At 34.8% G+C, this 5,807-nt stretch overlaps 1 pseudogene; it reads right to left on the bottom strand.

The window, feature by feature from the left end:
• Positions 1-534: 534 nt before the first annotated feature.
• Positions 535-4,687, bottom strand: LOC142639428 (cytochrome P450 716B1-like; annotated as a pseudogene).
• Between the last annotated feature and the right edge of the window lie 1,120 nt (positions 4,688-5,807).

The following is a 5,807-nucleotide window of genomic DNA, read 5'->3' as shown; positions in this document are numbered from 1 at the left end:
TAATTTTTAATTGGAGGTCTAAACAAGCTCTTGTGTATTCACACATATTTGAACTTTCATGACCGATAATGTCTCAATAAGAATATGACAACATTAAATATTACGCTTTGACTTTTAAATATTATATAAATATAAATAGGAGCAGAGAAATCTCTTACATTAGATTCTTCACCGCCCCCATCCCCCATCCCATCCACTTTTTTTTTTTTTTTCTTCAGAAAGTATCATCATATATTAGATACGTTTTCACAATCGAGAGAAATTTGATCAGTTGGGAAGCACACAGCCATGGGAACAGGAGCTTCCACTTTGATTCCACAACTACCTTTATCATTGCAGCATATGGAATTCCATATGCTGCAATGATTCTTTATTTCTTCTTGCCCGTAATCAAGCTTGGTTGTATATTTGGGCTAATACTTATGGTAGTCCATTGCAATAGAGTATCCCCATTAAGTAATTACGATTCATAACAGAAATGCAAACTATATATAAGACAAGCGTGCTGCAAGTTCAGTATTAACAATACTCGAGCTAAAATGGTTTCTTTGGCACAAGTTGGATTGGTAGTCCTTGCGCTGGTACTGGCATGGGATCACTGCTGAAAGAATTGTCTGCGCATAGCTTCCATGTGAAGTGAGTTATGAGGTAGCGAATTGCGACAAGGGTTTCGATTCTTGCAAACTCATATCCTGGACATATTCGAGGACCTCCTCCAAATGCAACGAAACTGTAGGGTGGAACCGATGCTTGGTTTTCAAATCTAATTGGATCAAATTTTGATGGTTCTGGGAATATCCTAGTGTCCATTGGGTCATTGGCGAAACCCAGGATATCTGAATGTCACATGCAGAGTTTTCAGTTCTAAAATTGTAGAAAGACTATTTAAGATCAAGAAAAGATAGATGGCTGAGAAAAAGCAAGTAACCAATATGAGGATTTCACTTACTTGCCACCCTTTTGGAATCAGGTATCCACCGTATTCAATATCTTTCAGAGCCTTCCTGAAGCCACCAAATACAGGAGGATGAATTCTCAATGTTTCCATTGCTACTCTCCAGGTGTACTTCATTTTGGCTAAGTCTTCCCAGTTTAGAAACTCTCCCGGGGGCTTGCTTTTGGCTATCTCTTCCTGTTCTGCAAAATCAAGAAGCAGCCATAACATTTCGCAGAACTGGACCACATTAGTGTACCATTAGATGCATTGCAACTTTGAATTCTTTAAAATTATCATCATGGTTTAATTCCTTTAATACTAAATGCAGCCTAGTTCCTTCAAGATTCCAACAAAATGTAATATAAGGTGGGTTATTGAGTTAATTTATTTTGCTCTCAAGAATATATTACAATTGGGTTTGGAACTACTATGTTATATATGTGTTATTTACTTAATTTGTCTCCAAGTAACTTCATCTAAGTTAATTTTCATAACCGCGATAAGATAGAGTCTAATGTGTATATACCTTGAAGAACAGCTGCATAAGCAGCTGGTTCATTAGTTAGAAGCCACATTATGAAAGTAATTAGAACAGCTGAAGTGTCATGTCCTGCCACCATGACAAGGATCACATTGTCCACAATCTCCTTTTCAGTTACAGCTTCTTTATTGTTCTCATTATGGTTACTAAGCATGCAAGTGATAAGTTCTTGGCGAGGAGAAGCACCCTTTTGCTCAAGTTCCACCCTCTTCTCACGTCTGAGCTCCTTCACCATGTTTCGGACCTTTGCGCACTTGCTTTGAGGCTGCGGTTGTAGCGAGTGAAGGGCAAGTTAATTGGAATCGACCATACCCCTTCTATCATCTCTTGGAAGCAAGTTACAAATCTATCTTTACGAGCTCCTTGCTCTAGTTCAAATAGAAGTGAACAAATTATGTCGAATGTGAGAATCTTCACGAGGGGCAGGACCGGCCGTAGATATTTTGGGGTCTAAGGCAAGAACTAAAAATTAGACATTTTTTATACTTATATATTAATTAAATTAATGTTTATTTAATATTTTTATATTATAATATATTTCATTTAAAATATATTTTTCTTGCTTTTTGAGATGCAAATTGACTAATTAAATTTTTGTATTCAAGTTCTTCTAACATCTCCTTTTCAATCGATAATATAGCTAATCTACTTAATCTTTCTTGGGACATTATCGATTTTAGATATGATTTTATTAATTTTAATTTTGAAAAACTTCTTTCTGTAGAAGCTACTGTAATAGGTATTGTAAGTAAAATTCTATAAGCAATACATGTATTTGGAAATAAATCTAATCTTTTTAAATAATTTAGTATATCATTGTTATCTTGCGATTGTATCATTTTATTATCTTCTAACTCTTTTTAGTGAATTTCTTACTCATTTGTGATATGTTCATCTAAATTTTGTGTTATATTTTGTTTATTACTAATAACAAATTTATCCATTGATCCTTTTTTAGACTCAATTAATTTTTCTTCTTTTTTTACTTTTTTTAAGTTTTTCATATCCAGATGCATATTTTCTAGTAGACATTTCTAACCAAACAATATATTTATAAAGACTAAAATAAAAAATAACTTTTAAGTGTAGAGCAAATGAGAAATAAAACCTGATTTATATAAAAAATATTGTTGTAGTTTCACCGAACAATAACAAGTTTTTAGCAATCTCAACTTATATAAATAAAGACTTATTCAATATATTATCACTAACTAATATATATATATATATATATATATATATATATATATATAAACACAAGATTAAATTTTTTTTTTTTTTTTTTTAAAAGCACAAGCATAACAAGTCAAAAAACGCAGGCTTTATTGAAAAAAAAAAAATTGAAGGCCCAAAACGGCAAAAGTGATAAACAATAAAACAAAACCAGGGTCTAGGGCCCAATCTTATTAGTTATTACAAGTCAAATGCCTAATAGCCTAAGTATTTATATACTTGTTGAACGTGAACGTGAACGGTTGAACCTGAGGAAGAATAAATAAATAAATGAGAGAGGCTGGCGGCGGAGAAACCGATTTAGAGAAAGAATGAGAGAGGCAGTCTACTCCATGTAGAGCAGTTGAGCAGATCTGCAAATGCCTTGCTTAAGCAGTTTAGCAGGTGAGAACAGGGGAGAGAAAGAGAATCAGAGAGTATGAGAGGCAGAGAGAGGCGGAGAGCAGAGACTAGAGAGAAAGGTAAAATTCTTAGGAATTTGACTCATTTGAGTTATTTTATTTGTTGTGATTTGTGATTGTTTTGTGGGTAATATCTTAGACCGGATTTGTAGTTTATCCGGTTGATTTTTGGTTTGTCTAGAGGATAATAATGTTTGATTTACCAAAATTTTTGTTTTTTGGTTAAAAGAATGTGCCAGAACGTTGTAATTCATCTGAAATTAATATTTTTTTTTCCCCTACTCTCTCTAATTTTCTAAAATTTTGGGGCCTCCCTTCCACTTGGGGGCCTTAGGCGATTGCCTAACTTGCCTAAGGGAATGACCGACCCTAAGGGGTAACACCTATAAGAAATATACATTTTGTTAACATAATGTTGACTTGTACATCCCTTGACTTGGCATTTTATTATAATATTACAAATATATAAATTAGTATAATTTCAGAAGGCAACACTACTCTTCTCTTCATTTTTTTATAGTTACAATATAATTTAAATCTATGATATTTGTTTTATGATGATTAATTTTTATCATCACTTTAAAATACCAATTAGAATTCAAGTTCCGTATTTGATAACAGAAAAATTAATATTTTAGTTAATTAAAACCTTCACATACTAATCTTCGATTTAGTTCACAATTCTAGGTAGGAGCTCCCTATCAATATCATAATTCTATTTATTAGAAAAACATAGTTCACTAATAGTTTACGTCAGCAAGATTTTATTATTCCATGAAAATTTGCCATGAGGACTAGTTCCATTGGTGCAAAGTTTTTAAATTACTAAAGCATGCATTTATCTCATAAAATAATAAGATTCTAAACTAAGCCATGACCTTATTCCAATACAATTTTCTTGTCAGTTATATGCATTCACAAGTGCATGCCCTTTCTCATTTGGCTGTATATTAGATAATAATTCCAGGTTACAAATATTCTGGTAACATGATGATACGCACCTTGACCTGTTGCTTGCCTTGCCAATGCATCTCGAGATGCTTCTTGACTCCTTCATCTATTTTTCCCACGTACTGCTTTAATGATTCAGGCTTTAAGAATGATACAATTGCGCCTCTAACACGCTTGTGATCTTCACCACTCAATTCCAATATGTTCCACTCTCCCAAAATCTTACGAGAAGACTGTGTTTGACGGCTAGAAACCGTGCTGCTATCACTAGTGAATACAAATTTGTTTGCAGCCTGTCCAGAAATAAAAACTGTTGGGTTGCCAAAGAGGCTTAGCTTTGATATTGGATCATATTTTGTGATTCTTGGTCGAGCCATTTTTCCGCCGTGTTGGCACGCATGGTTCTAAGAAGGCCAAGACTTTGGCCTATTAAGGGTATTCCTAGTGAGCCTGGAGGCAACCTTTTTGATGATCTTCTTCCCTTTGTAAGGAGAAAGAAGATGGGTATGAGGAACAGGGAGATGGCCAGGAAAATATTCATGATTTATGTGTGGCATTTGGTTTTTTGAAGTGGTGGGGGAAAATGAGAAAGCAAGATTGGTTTCTGAGAGAGAGAGAGAGAGAGAGAGAGTGAGTATGAGAAAAAGATGGGTTTGAGAAACTGTAAGACTAAATAAGTAGAGAGAAGTAGATGAATTTCATTGACTTTATATCTTTCCTTTTGTCTTTTGATGTTTCATATTTCTGGTGTACAGAAATTTTAAAAAAACCAAAGCCCCCCTAACCTCTTCTTTGGAAATATATGCAAAGCGAACTAGTTTATAGTGACCACGCATTAAAAATTGGACAAAAGTTTCTTGTTACAAGGAGAGAGGAGCTATGTTGGAGCAACATTACAGAAATGCGGCTTCCTTGGTTGATAAGATGAAAAAATTACTCATGGTAGATAAAAAAATTGTCATTTGGTACGTTTGATGAATCTTTAATGCCATAAGCATTAAGACAAGTCACGTTATTAAGGCTGGTAGCTGGTTGCAGAGGAGCGCCTGACTGAAGTGATCACCGAACTCGTATCGTCCTCGGTCGATAACCCAACTGCCCTTCATCAAGTAACAATTTCGTTATTTGAAGAAGGAAGAAAAGGGAAGTCTACGCAACCTTACGGGGAATTCTCGATCGGGGATGAGTTATACGATTCCAGAAGTTGATCTAGTTATTTCTTTATGTCAAAGACCAGAAGCTGGAATACCCAATTCCAGCTGCTATAGAGGCATTATTTATTCGCTCAGGTCCAGATTCACCAGCAGCAGAAAAGCACACAGCTATAGGTTATCCAAAAAAACAAGTTCAAATACTAGAGTCTATCTCTGAGTGATTTTCTATTCGGAAATGTGACTGATTAACCTCTTATCCTTTTCTATTAGTTCTGTTAATTAGGCTCGAAATTATATTTTAGTGGGTTTAGAATAGCTTGCTGGTATGGACTAGAAATGAAAGTTCATCCAATTAAGAAATTCCATTCGATACTTTCCTCGAATCCGACAAAAGGGTAGCTCCACCTTGTCCCCATCATCGGCAGAACCACTTTGTCGGGCTGCTTGAATTGTTCTCGAAAAAGTCAAGAGCGATCAGCATCCTTTATTTGCATTTGTGGCCCAGAAACAAAAGACCATGCATCGAACATGTAAACTACATGGGAAGAGAGTTTACTCGCATATAGCCTAAAACTAAAAGTATCACATCT

The sequence above is a fragment of the Castanea sativa genome, chromosome 6, assembly GCF_040712315.1.
Source record: "Castanea sativa cultivar Marrone di Chiusa Pesio chromosome 6, ASM4071231v1".
In the NCBI taxonomy this organism is placed as follows: Eukaryota; Viridiplantae; Streptophyta; class Magnoliopsida; order Fagales; family Fagaceae; genus Castanea; species Castanea sativa.
This window is presented reverse-complemented; position numbering and strand designations above follow the sequence as displayed.